Source organism: Podarcis gaigeae, assembly GCF_964106915.1.
Source record: "Podarcis gaigeae genome assembly, chromosome: 11".
Taxonomy (NCBI): Eukaryota; Metazoa; Chordata; class Lepidosauria; order Squamata; family Lacertidae; genus Podarcis; species Podarcis gaigeae.
The window spans coordinates 15,681,894-15,695,805 of NC_139687.1; the positions used below are offsets into that span (position 1 = coordinate 15,681,894).

At 43.9% G+C, this 13,912-nt stretch overlaps 1 long non-coding RNA gene across 1 annotated transcript; it reads left to right on the forward strand.

Moving 5' to 3' along the window:
• The first annotated feature begins 9,349 nt into the window (after positions 1-9,349).
• Positions 9,350-13,441, forward strand: LOC310827020. The gene is made up of 2 exons (XR_014556140.1): positions 9,350-9,408; positions 13,121-13,441. It is a non-coding gene; the product is annotated as an uncharacterized lncRNA (long non-coding RNA).
• The last annotated feature ends 471 nt before the right edge of the window (positions 13,442-13,912 follow it).

A 13,912-nucleotide genomic window follows, 5' to 3' on the forward strand; every position in this document is an offset into this window, starting at 1 on the left:
TCATCCAGTACTCCTCTCAGCTACTGCAAATAAAAGCCATATAAACAATTTGCAGAGATCTCCCCACGGACTCAGGTTTACATAACCTATTAGAATGACTCTGTTAAATGTGGTCTTTTGCACTGAATAATTAGAGATGGTGGTCCTATGTAAGCAAATCTATCTTGTTCTACTTCCACAATTTCTCCCAAACCTCCCCAGCATTGTGTTTTGCCTTGCTATAAATTAACATTTTCTCAGAATTGTTATGAGTACTGGTTTAAATTTTGTCTTCATCTTGTATAGATTTTTAACAATGAAAAATGTACTGCTAATGAGCTTTTCTTGTATTTTAATATTTGCCGTAATCATTACAGTGGTACCTTGGGTTACAAACACTTCGGGTTACAGACTCCGCTAACCCGGGAGTAGTACCTTGGGTTAAGAACTTTACCTCAGAATGAGAACAGAAATCGTGCAGCGGCGGCACTGGGAGGTCCCATTAGCAAAATTGGTACCTCAGGTTAAGAATGGTTTCAGGTTAAGAACCGATCTCCGGAAAGAATTAAGTTCATAACCAGAGGTACCACTGTATGTGGAATCAAATATTTGTTTTCGGAATTCAAAGTTCTGTGAGCTAATAGCAAACATGAACTGGAGTTTTCTCACATGCTATGCTACAGAGGTAGAATGAATCACCTGATCTGGGCCTTTAGCTGCTGGACTGAGCTGGAACAGTTTAAGGAGATGACTTTCCTTAATGTTGCATTGAGGGCAAAGTCACACTTCATCCATCTATGCCTTACCAGAGATGCAATAGCACTGAACTAGCAGCCAGCTCCAGAGTAGTCCCATTGGCAATGATAGAGCCTCTGTGTGGCTAAGAAGGGAAGCAAGATCTATGTGATGTCAGGGGCGTGGGTTGCGCTTTGGTCTAAACCACTGAGCCTCTTGGGCTTGCCAATTGGAAGGTCGGCAGTTTGAATCCCTGTGATGGAGTGAGCTCCCATTGCTCTGTCCCTGCTCCTGCCAACCTAGCAGTTCGAAAGCATATCAAAGTGCAAGTAGATAAATAGGTACCGCTCCGGCGGGAAGGTAAACGTCGTTTCCGTGCGCTGCTTTGGTTCGCCAGAAGTGGCTTAGTCATGCTGGCCACATGACCCGGAAGCTGTACGCTGGCTCCCTCAGCCAATAAAGCGAGATGAGCGCTGCAACCCCAGAGTCGGTCACGACTGGACCTAATGGTCAGGGGTCCCTTTACCCTTTACCTTTAAAGTAACAACTATTGCCTTAAGTTTTAAGCAGCTGGGGCACCTTCCTTCTCAGTGCTATTTTTCGAGAAAAAGAGCAGCCAGAACTCACCCTTGGTCTCTTATAATGGCAATGCACCCACCTGTGTGGTGCCAGAACTGCACATAAACACTGGAACTGCAATCAGGATTTTATGACATATGTTCATAAAATTTTATGACATAGGATTTTATGTTGACTTTCCACTGTTCAACCCATGCTCAAGGTGTGAAAAATACATAACTGCAACATAACAAAAGTAGTCATAAACAAACAATAAAACATTTAAAAGATAGAAAAACAAACAAAATCATAATTCACAGAAAAATCTAAAACGAAAAATTCAAAAAAACCTAAAGATAGAACAGCCCCCAATAATCACCCCCAAACAACAAGAGTCTGTTCAGCAGTCTCAGTTTGTGTAGCTTGAGTCAATCAGGGCCCCACTCTCCCAGCCAGGTGGAAAAAGCCCAAAAAGAGGAGAACAGGTCTTCCAGGACTCACAGCCAGGTGGTCTCTGGCTTCTAGGGTTGCCATATTTTGAAGAGTAAAAAAGAGGACACATTTGCTGAGTCTTAACTATGAACCGCTATGTCGACTTCACCCATGAAAAAGAGGACTTGTCCTGGAAAAAGAGGACATATGGCAACCCTAATTAAGCATCTCCCTTTGAATGGCCCTAATTGTTTATCTGGAAAAGACCCTGATGTTGGGAAAGATGGAGGGCACAAAGAGAAGGGGACGACAGAGGACGAGATGGTTGGATAGTGTTCTGGAAGCTACCATCATGAGTTTGACCAAGCTGCGGGAAGCAGTGGAAGACAGGAGTGCCTGGCGTGCTCTGGTCCATGGGGTCACGAAGAGTCGGACACAACTAAACGACTAAACAACAACAACAACAACACAATTGTTTATCAGATCTGCAATGGTTCCAGATGGCACAAATGCTAAGGGCAAATCTATCCTGTAGGCTGTGTACAGGGCAAGCTTGACCCTTACACTGGAAGTTCACTGTAAGAACCAGAGCTTTTCATTGATTATTTTGAAAGAGGTCACTAGCACCGTGTCTCAGAAGTGCTGAGGACAACCATCAACAAGACATTTTGAAAGGATGTTTCCATGAACAGGCAAAGATGCTCATCTAAAGTTCCTTGATTGAGAGTTCCCATTAGAGCTGGTCACCTGATAAAATAAGGGTGAAGTTTACCTGCAAACATTCGCACATGCAGTTGGCATCCCCGTGACCCCAAAAAACAGGTTTGAAAGTTTGGCACAAACTGATAGCTGTAATGAAAGAAAACAGGTTTTTTGGGTGGGGGAGGGATCACAAGGAAAGTTCCAATTCAGGGAAAGTGTTTTTAAACTTCAGGTTTGTAAAAGTGGGTTGTAAACCTGTTGATCCTTGATACTGTTTGTGATGATGTTAAGAGTGTCTATTATGAAAACAGATTTTTCTTTAAAAAAAATACTCTCTACACTCCTTTCTCACATGAAATGGAGAGAAAGGGTTTTGGGCTAAGCTTCTGTTGACATGATGAGTAGCTACAAACTTCAAATACTACTCTTTAACTTTTACTTAGTGTCAGATTACCCATATAGGTGAACACCAGGTCTAAGGCATGTCCGCAACTATGAGTTGGGCCAAACTTATTCAGGGACAGCCCCATGGAGGCCACGCTTTCCATGACGTCCCGAGCAGCCCCTTGTAAGGCCGTGTCGGTGTGGATGTTAAAATCCCCAGGACGACCAAACTAGGTGTCTCCAGGAGAACATCCGCCATGACCTGAAGCACCTCAGGCAGGAAATCCTTGGTGCAGCAGGGAGGTCGGTACACCAAAAGGAATTCCTGCCCCTATTGCCCAACTTCCAGAACATGCACTCAGAGAACTGGGTCTTCTCAATAGGACGCCTGGTGTAAGCTAATGACTTCCTAAAAACCACTGCAACCCCCACTCACCACTCACATGACCTGGGTTGCTGTGCGTAAGAGAAACCTGGTGGACACGCAGCAGCAAGAACAAGCCCATCTGTTTCATCCAACCAAGTCTCTGTTACACATCCCAAGTCAAGACCTCCATCCACGATCAAGTCGTGGATCACCTTATGTACATGACTTTCTGGTTTTCTCAGTCATTGCAATAGGGCAGATGTGGGGAGCTGGAAGTCCTCCACAGGCCTCATTAGGTGAGTAGTGTCACTCACCTGCCAATCACCTGACACAAACATGATGTCAGGTGAAGCATTTTCCTTTACTGGGCACCTGCAAGTCAAGCCAGTCCCTAAAGGAAAAATGCTCCTTTGTTCACTTGGTTGAGCTCTATTTTTATTACGCCCACAATCCACAAAATTTTGACAAGGACTATTTATAGCTTAGAAAGTTGTCAGGCACACTCAGTTTTCATGCAAGGTGTGTATGGGGACTTTGTTGGAAAGCTTCAGGTTTCATTAGATAGATAGGCTTGCCATATTTCAAAAAGTAAAAACCAGGACACTCTGAAAGTTGTTGAGCTTCTTTTAGGAAACCCCCAAAAATGTTGAGCTTGACTCACCTAAGATCCAGGACAAAGCGCCAACTTTCGGAAATTCCCCCCGGCTGTCAATTCCACCTTTGAAATCCCAGTAATGTCCAGGAAAATCCAGATGATTGGCAGCCCTAAGATAGATGTACATCTTGGAGTGGATAAAGTGACAAGAAAAAGTTGGAGGAATAGTCATATGGTGCCATGCTTACTGTCCTTGTATTCTGTTAACACTTGCCTTCATTCTTAGTTACCGGTACTTATTTACGTTCTTACTTCTTTTACTGTCATTCTTCATTTAATCTACAGTGGTACCTCAGGTTAAGTACTTAATTTGTTCTGGAGGTCCGTTCTTAACCTGAAACTGTTCTTAACCTGAAGCACCACTTTAGCTAATGGGGCCTCCTGCTGCCGCTGCACCGCCAGAGCACAATTTCTGTTCTCATCCATTAAGCAAAGTTCTTAACCTGAAGCACTATTTCTGGGTTAGCGGAGTCTGTAACCTGAAGTGTATGTAACCTGAAGCGTAGTAACCTGAGGTACCACTGTATTTCCAAGTTTACCGTTAGTTATTTTCGGACACGGGCTTGGTTAAATGTGTGGGACTTGGTGTGTATGTGCCTACTTCCTTGTTATATCCACCAGATCTGAGATGAAAAGCCCCCCACCCCACCCCTCGGTGTGTATTTAATCTGAGTGAACAGCTGCCTGGGTGAATTTCACTCAGCAACATTCAATCCATTGTGCGCCCTGTAATAAAATCACGGTGCTGATATTTGGAAAGTTGATATGGCAGAATAGTGAAGCCATTGATTCTCATCCAAGAAGTAAATTAACAGGACAACATTTTCTTCAAAGATTCATGAATTAATTAATGCAACTCAAGAATTTTTTGGCACCGGAGACATCTCTTGTTATTCTCTGAGCTGGACACAAACATCTCTAAACCCAAGGAGATGATTTGCTCTGCTAACTTAAGGCAGGTTAAACTCGTGGAGAAGGACGGAAGCAGCCACATTTCTTACTCGGTTGCTTTGTAGGGGGTCAAAAGGAACGAAGCACTTTCTCTTTCAAGTTGAGAACATCTTAATTTCAAAAGAACAATGGCTCCTGTCTGTGCAGATTCTCTGTTCCCAGGATAAGATGACGGGCCAACAAAGCATGAGGCGGGCTGTTGTTTGTAAATCATGGGGGCGACTAATTTATTCCCTTCAACTGTGGGAAATTCATGTTACAGGTTTAGATGGATGTACACCCCCCTCCCATAAAGGAACAGCATAGACCAGGGGTTGGCAACCTAAGGCCCATGGGCCAGTAGCGGCCCACGAGGCTTGTCTAACCGGCCCATGGTGACCCCTGCCTCCCTCGCTCTTACTGGTGCTGTGCTGCATGGGGACCAACTTCCGGGTTGATGGTGCCTGTGCAGATGCGCATGGGTGTTCCTCTGACCCGGATGTGCGCCGGAAATAGCATGTGCACACGTGTGCAGGACGGAGAATTGTGCATGCGCACACACTATTTCTGGCACACTTCTGGGTCGGAGGAGCGCCAGAAATAGCATGTGCATTGAGACCCTAAGAGCAGTGGAGCTTTTACAGAATTGGGATTTAAAGTTCATGGCATGTTATATGTTGAAAGAAAATTATATGAAAATAATGGCATTTAACTCCTAGTAAATTAGCAAAAATGTATAAAACATGCTCAAATGTATGTGTAATGGTTCTAGGGGTTGCTTGTGCGTAAGTTGCCGCCACTCTTGGCTTGGTTGTCTGGTTGAACCCTTTCTGTCTGGACAGCCCTTCACTTCGTGGCTGTCTCAGTCGCTGGCAGAATCCGTCAGTGGGCGTTGTTTGAATCTCTTCCAGCAAAGAAGTTCTTTGACGCCAAGTCTCCTCCTACTCTCCCTGCGCGGAAGTCTTCTGCGCAGGGAGGGAGTGGGCAGCGAAGTACCCATGCTCTCCCCGCTGGTTTCTGGTGAAGAGTCTTGGAGCCTCCTCTCCAAATCCCCTCTCTGCCCCCCTTCTCCACTGGTGTTACGCTGATTTCCTTCCCCAGCAGATGGGCTGCCTCTCTCCCTACTGGGACCCTCTCCGGCATCCCTCTGGAGCCTTCCCTCTGCCTCCAGCTCGGATGGCAGTTCCCTGACAGTATGCTGGAAATGTAAAGAAAAAGAAGGCACATTTTCTCATATGTGGTGGAATTGTAAGGAAGTAAAAGGATTTTTGGAAATGATATATAATGAGTTGAAAAAAAATGTTTAAAATAACCTTTGTCAAAAAGCCTAAAGCCCTCCTTTTAGGAATTCTAGGTGCCGAAATCCCAAAGGAGCAGAAAATACTATTTCTGTATGTGACCACGGCTGCACAGATGTTACTGGCTCAGAGATAGAAAGAAGATAAAGTCCCAAACAGAGAATAATGGCAGATGAAGTTAATGGACTATGCTGAAATGGCTAAAATGACCAGAAGAGTCAGAAATCACAAAGACCAAAATTTTAATAAGGAATGGGGAAAGTTTATAACTTTTCTTAATGACCATTGTAAACAGCTAAAATTGTTAGGATTGGAATACCACTTGTAGTTTAATGGTGAATTTTGGACATAATGGAAGAGGTAAAGGGTTTGGATTATCATAAAAGATGTGGGAAGAATTGATTAATAATAGGATCCACAAAGGGAAGGATGGAAGTCCAGGAGATTCCTTGGAATCTTGTTTATATTATTTATGTTTGGTATATCTCTGTAAAGTTTTAAGTTAAAAAACGAGAGAGAGAGAGAGAGAGAGAGAACAGTGGAGTTTCTCATATCAACCCAAATGTTTACATCGTGGTATCTATAGATGTGTGAAGGGGAATGTGTGAAAATGGATTTTTTTTGGGGGGGGGGATCATTTACTTAGAAACATTTAACTCCAAAGCATATTGCAGGCACAATGCTTCCCATCCAAATTGTAAGTGCAACAGGTAGCAAAGGGTTAACATTATTTCTCAAGCTTTGGTACCCAGCTGTTGTTGGACTACAACTCCCATCCCCCCCGACCACTGGCCCTAGCTAGGGATGATGGGAGTTGTAGTCCAAAAACAGCTAGGGACCCAGGTTTGAGAAACGCTAAGCTTTCTCTCCCCATCCCTTCTGCCCAGGTCAGTATTTTGATCCAGACTGGGTGCCCCGGGTGGGCAATTTGCGAAAGAAAAAGCTTGCACTCAACTGCAAACATTGTGATAAGTCTCACACATATTTTAGCCCTTAGAAGCAGCTACTGATCGATTGTATCGAAAGCTGATGACAGATCAAAGAGAGTAAGAATAGAAAGAGCTTTTTCCTTGGGAAAAAAGCACCTTTAGTTGTAATATGTAAATGCAGATGGAATGCTTCATCAGAAGGAAAGACCAGTCTATGACGCACAATGTTGCTCAGTTCTTGGGCAAATCATTCCTGCTGCTTTTAAGAAAGTATAAGCAAATACTCTATCATATCTTGTCATGACAAGACACTGTGGCTTGTTAGAGCTTAATGGATACACGTTTGCTTTGTTTCAGTCTGTCAGATGTCTCTGCAGTTTTATTTTGATTTTTTTTTAATGGCTAGTCACCAGTAAAAAAAAACAAAAAAGACAAATGGTGCAGATTTATTCATTAGTTAAAAGACACCTAATCAATTTTTTTAAAAAAAACCTGCAAAACTTTAAGTGCCTCACGGCACAAATGCTCAGACATGGAAGTGATCTGTTGGAGTGCTGGCATGGACCCCATCCAACATAAAAGATTAATGTGTGCCTAATTCTGGGTTGGATTGTGGCCTGGGCCCATGCTGTAATGTGGAGGGAAGCCTTCAATAGCTCCCTCGGATTAGTTCAAATGATTTCTAGGGTAAAAGCATAAAAAGGAAAGGATCAATAGGAACTGCAGGCAAAGCCATTAGTGTCAGAGATAATTTTTGTTTGCCTTCTCCACAAAACCCATGACATCATTCAAAGGGGGGTGGGAAAATCTGTGCGGGACAATAAAACAACGCTGGAATAATGTAAATCTAAGCAAGGAGCATTTACGTCTGTGTGTGATTGTGCTGCTGCTGGTTTTGTTTCCCAAGCATGGTATCCAATAAAATCTTAGTACAAAAGGTTAAAGTACAAAGTTGCCTGTGTCACCAAGTGTCTTATTTAGGAGCTCTCATGGCAGTGTTATTTTAGTGCAGAGAAATGCATTGTTCTCTCAACCCAGGAATGCCCTTTGTGCTGAGTGCTCCGGCGACTGACATGTATGCACTGCAGAATTTCAATGGACACGAATTATCAGAGCACAGGGGCAGAAAGGGCCCTACAAATATGAAACCTTCGCAGCAACATCCTCTTTCAGATCATCACCTGCCTCACACCGTAGTCACCCAAGCACCTTTGCCTCCACCTGTCATGGGTGGTATTGCGTTTCAGAAGAACAATTAATATTTCAAAGTGCCGTGTCAAGGACAGGGCTTAGGAACCAGTGGGTGGGTGACTGTGTTTTTTTTTAAGTGCTTGAAAAAAGCAGGGAACACAGAGTTTAGATTGATCTCGCTCCCTCTCTCTAAATCCCCTCATACCCTCTGAAATAATCTTTCGTTTGAAACATTCAGCAGCCAGCCATTTCAAAGATGGGAAGATGAACTCTTCATTTCTTTGTGTTTTCTTCGTCTTTTCAAATTAAGGAGTCCTTGAAACATAGAATGCTATTCTGGTGGATGCCATTGGAGAGGCCGTTTCTTGTTCACATTCCCTCCTTCTCTCTGTGACTACTGCAGCAGTCAGGCCTTTTGTATACAAACATACTTTCATCCATTACTCCATTCTTTCTTCCATCACCAACAGTGTCACCAACAGCTTTTTAATCCACTAATAGCCCTGTCAGCCATTTCATGTGCCCCAGAAGACAAATGTGAAGGGTGTTATGAGAAAATCCTTGGGCTCGCTTGGTGAAATATACTCAGAGTCAAGTAGTAATTTCATGCTCTTTATTTCAGCTCATAGGAACAGTGATTTAATTTCCCCCCAAACCTCAGGCTTTATATACATTATTTACACAATGAGTACCGTCTGATTGGTTGATTATGTTTCCCTCCTGGAGCCTGATTGGGCTGCTGCTGCAGGCCAATCAGTTGTTGCATACTAGTCTCCTACTGGCCTAATAGGTTGATTAACTTCCTCCTAGGGGTCTGATTGGGCTGCTCCTGTAAGCCAATCAGGTTGTTGCATTCTAGGATCCTACCTGCCTATTGCTTTAGGATCCAAGCTTAGTACATAACACCTGGATTGCCAAAGACACCAGCCAGGAGTATAGGAGCAAAACAGCAGCCTGTAGGCCTGATCTTTATTCAAAGACTGCAGCAACAGGACTTCCACCCACCACATGGAAGAAGCAGAAAAAAGCCCAGAACAAGAGGATGTTCTTACTTTTATAAGTTTCCCCTTTTCCCCACAACACCTTTGGTGAAGCATCATGCATACATCATAGATACATCATACGCATGTCACAAACAGGGAGGGGTTTTCTGGCAGAAACCTGTTCATCAGGTTTGCCCCCAACCCTCCCTTACACCCATCAAGTGTTACAGTAGAAATATTTACAAGTTCCTGGTTTTCTGGTCAGGTAAACACACTTCTTTGTCCTGACCAGGAGTACAATCCATTCCTGGAGGGTCTGCTATTGTCTGTGGGATGGCTACCTGTCTGACACCCATCTGTCAGGATGCCAGTGATTATCTCTTGTGCAAGAGTGTACATGATCTCAGGTTTCAGGGATTATGGCTGCCCACATCCCAGACTCCACACCTTGGTAGCCATTCCTTTCCTGAGCTGAACAATGCTGGAATGATGCAAATCCATACTGGAGTGATTTTATATCACTTTTGAAAATTGTGGGGACATTTGCAGGAATGATTGTGTTGATTTTGGTGGTGGTGGTGGTGGGGTTATGCTGTCTGCTGGAGGGGCACCCCCCAATCTTTACATAAATTCTGATAACAAGGGGAAACTGAGCGGACACTCCAAGTGTCCTTATTTTCCAGGGACACCCCCAATTTAGAGAAGCCATCCCAGTTTCTGATTTGATCCTGGAATGTCCCACTTTTCCTTTGCTGTTGTTGTTGTTTAGTCGTGTCCGACTCTTCATGACCCCATGGACCAGAGAACGCCAGGCACCTCTGTCCTCCACTGCCTCCCGCAGTTTGGTCAAACTCATGCTGGTAACCTCGAAAACACTATCCAACCATCTCGTCCTCTGCCGTCCCCTTCTCCTTGTGCCCTCCATCTTTCCCAACATCAGGGTCTTCTCCAGGGACTCTTCTCTTCTCATGAGGTGGCCAAAGTACTGGAGCCTCAGCTTCACAATCTGTCCTTCCAGTGAGCACCCAGGGTTGATTTCCTTCAGTATGGAGAGGTTTGATCTTCTTGCAGTCCATGGGACTCTCAAGAGTCTCCTCCAGCACCATAATTCAAAAGCATCAATTCTTCGGCAATCTGCCTTCTTTATGGTCCAGCTCTCACTTCCATACATCACTACTGGGAAAACCATAGCTTTAACTATACGAACCTTTGTTGGCAAGGTGATGTCTCTACTTCTCAAGATGCTGTCTAGGCCTGTCATTGCCCTTCTCCCAAGAAGCAGGCGTCTTTTAATTTCGTGGCTGCTGTCACCATCTGCAGTGATCATTGAGCCCAAGAAAGTAAAATCTCTCACTACCTCCATTTCTTCCCCTTCTATTTGCCAGGAGGTGATGGGACCAGTGGCCATGATCTTCGTTTTTTTGATGTTGAGCTTCAGACCATATTTTGCGCTCTCCTCTTTCACCCTCATTAAAAGGTTCTTTAATTCCTCCTCACTTTCTGCCATCAAGGTTGTGTCATCTGCATATCTGAGGTTGTTGATATTTCTTCTAGCAATCTTAATTCCGGCTAGGGATTCATCCAGCCCAGCCTTTCGCATGATGAATTCTGCATATAAGTTAAATAAGCAGGGAGACAAAATACAGCCTTGTCGTACTCCTTTCCCAATTTTGAACCAATCAGTTGTTCCATATCCAGTTGTAACTGTAGCTTCTTGTCCCACATAGAGATTTCTCAGGAGACAGATGAGGTGATCTGGCACTCCCATTTCTTTAAGAACTTGCCATAGTTTGCTGTGGTCGACACAGTCAAAGGCTTTTGCATAGTCAATGAAGCAGAAGTAGATGTCTTTCTGGAACTCTCTAGCTTTCTCCATAATCCAGCGCATGTTTGCAATTTGGTCTCTGGTTCCTCTGCCTCTTCTAAATCCAGCTTGCACTTCTGGGAGTTCTCGGTCCACATACTGCTTGAGCCTTCCTTGTAGAATTTTAAGCATAACCTTGCTAGCGTGTGAAATGAGTTCAATTGTGTGGTAGTTGGAGCATTCTTTGGCATTGCCCTTCTTTGGGATTGGGATGTAGACTGATCTTCTCCAATCTTCTGGCCACTGCTGAGTTTTCCAAACTTGCTGGCATATTGAGTGTAGCACCTTAACAGCATCATCTTTTAAAATTCTTCTCATTATAGGGGATTGGAATGCTAAAGTAGGGAGTCAAGAGATAAAAGGAACAACTGGCAAGTTTGGCCTTGGAGATCAAAACGAAGCAGGGCAAAGGCTAATAGAGTTCTGTCAAGAGAACAAGCTGGTCATCACAAACACGCTTTTCCAACAACACAAGAGACGACTCTACACATGGACATCACCAGATGGGCAGCATCGAAATCAGATTGATTATATTCTCTGCAGCCAAAGATGGAGAAGCTCTATACAGTCAGCAAAAACAAGACCTGGAGCTGACTGTGGCTCAGATCATCAGCTTCTTATAGCAAAATTCAAGCTTAAACTGAAGAAAGTAGGAAAAACCACTGGGCCGGTAAGATACAATCTAAGTCAAATCCCTTATGAATACACAGTGGAAGTGAGGAACAGGTTTAAGGATTTAGATTTGGTGGACAGAATGCCTGAAGAACTATGGATGGAGGCTCGTAACATTATACAGGAGGCAGCAATGAAAACCATCCCAATGAAAAGGAAATGCAAGAAAGCAAAGTGGCTGTCCAATGAGGCCTTACAAATAGCGGGGGAGAGAAGGCAAGCAAAATGCGAGGGAGATGGTGAAAGATACAGGAAATTGAATGCAGATTTCCAAAGAATAGCAAGGAGAGACAAGAAGACCTTCTTAAACGAGCAATGCAAAGAAATAGAGGAAAGCAATAGAATGGGAAGAACCAGAGATCTGTTCAAGAAAATTGGAGATATGAAAGGAACATTTCGTACAAAGATTTCCATAATAAAGGACAAAAGTGGAAAGGACCTAACAGAAGCAGAAGACATCAAGAAGAGGTGGCAAGAATACACAGAGGAATTATACCAGAAAGAAATGGATGTCTCGTATACCCCAGGTAGTGTGGTTGCTGACCTTGAGCCAGACATCCTGGAAAGTGAAGTCAAATGGGCCTTAGAAAGCACTGCAAATAACAAGGCCAGTGGAAGTGATGGTATTCCAGCTGAACTATTTAAAATTTTAAAAGATGATGCTGTTAAGGTGCCACTTTTCCTTAGGTAAAGGTAAAAGGACCCTGACCATTAGGTCCAGTCATAACCGACTCTGAGGTTGTGGCGCTCATCTCGCTTTATTGGCCGAGGGAGCCGGCGTACAGCTTCCGGGTCATGTGGCCAGCATGACTAAGCCACTTCTGGTGAACCAGAGCAGCGCATGGAAATGCCGTTTACCTTCCCGCCAGAACGGTACCTATTTATCTACTTGCACTTTGACGTGCTCTTGAACTGCTAGGTTGGCAGGAGCAGAGACCGAACAATGCGAGCTCACCCCGTCGCTGGGATTCGAACCGCCGACCTTCTGATCGGCAAGTCCTAGGCTCTGTGGTTTCCACAGTGCCACCTGCATCCCACTTTTCCTTAGGATGTCTTTATTTTCATTGGAGAAGTGTCGGAGGGTATGGAGTTATCCGACCCCCAAGCCATCTGAAGGCAGTCCTGTATAGGGAAGTTTTTTAAATGCTTAATGCTTTATTATGGTTTTTATATGTTGGAAGCTGCCCAGAGTGGCTGGGGCAACCCAATAAGACATGTGGGCTATAATTAGTTCAATTATCATGATGGAATGGGACGTCGGAGAAATGTTGGAGCGTATGAAGAAAGCAGTTCACTGATTTTAAAAACATGTATGCCTGAGAGCCCTTTTCTTCCCCCATACCCTCTGATCTTTAAGATAAAACATATGTAGCTAATGGGATTATTTCCCAACCTGTCTCTATGTGATACAAAAATACAGTTGCCCCTTATTTTTTACAAGCCGGTGCTGTTTTTCTTCACAAGTCCTTGCCACAGAATCTAGTTCTCAGGTTCTTGTCCTAAAGGATTACTGAAGCACGGCAAAGCGGCCAGTTGAAAATCTGACAGAATATTTACTGCACCAAGAAAAACTCGAGCCAATCAACCCCTCCCTTCGCACTTCCCTCCATTTTAAGTACTTTCCTCGTCTTTCCCCCTCAGCAATACCTGACATAGCTTAGAGAGAATGCCAGAAAGAATGACTATATGAAGAAGGAATTCTTGGTGCCTTGCAGCTCCCACCAACATATTTCCTGTTTCTTTGTCTGACTAGATTTTTTTTTTTTTTTAAAAAAAGGGGGGGCACAATGCCTTAAATGTCAAGAGGAGGTTTGCCTGTGATTTTCTGACTCATTTCCTAGTTTCCTGTCCTCACATTCTTCCAGAGAATGTGAGTTGTCACCTTAAGCACACAGAGCCTTGACGCTTAACAGATCAATATTTTTTAATGTAAAATAGCAGTGCAGAGAGACTCCAGGCCCTTTCAATGACTGGCTCATGCCCAGACGGTCATTGGATATTCAGCGACTCATTCTTTGCAGAACTCTGAAATCTAAAAATAGTCCCCAAACAAAATGATGCACTCATTAGAGCTTTACACCATGGTAGGAATTTTCTCTCGGCTTGTGTAGTTCCCTACCAACAAAGTGAGGAAAGGAATCGGGGAGGGGAGAGATAGCAGCTAAACTAAAGGTTTACTTTCAAAGGTTTCAGTAAGGTCAGAGCCTCATTTGAGAACACGTATCAAGTGATT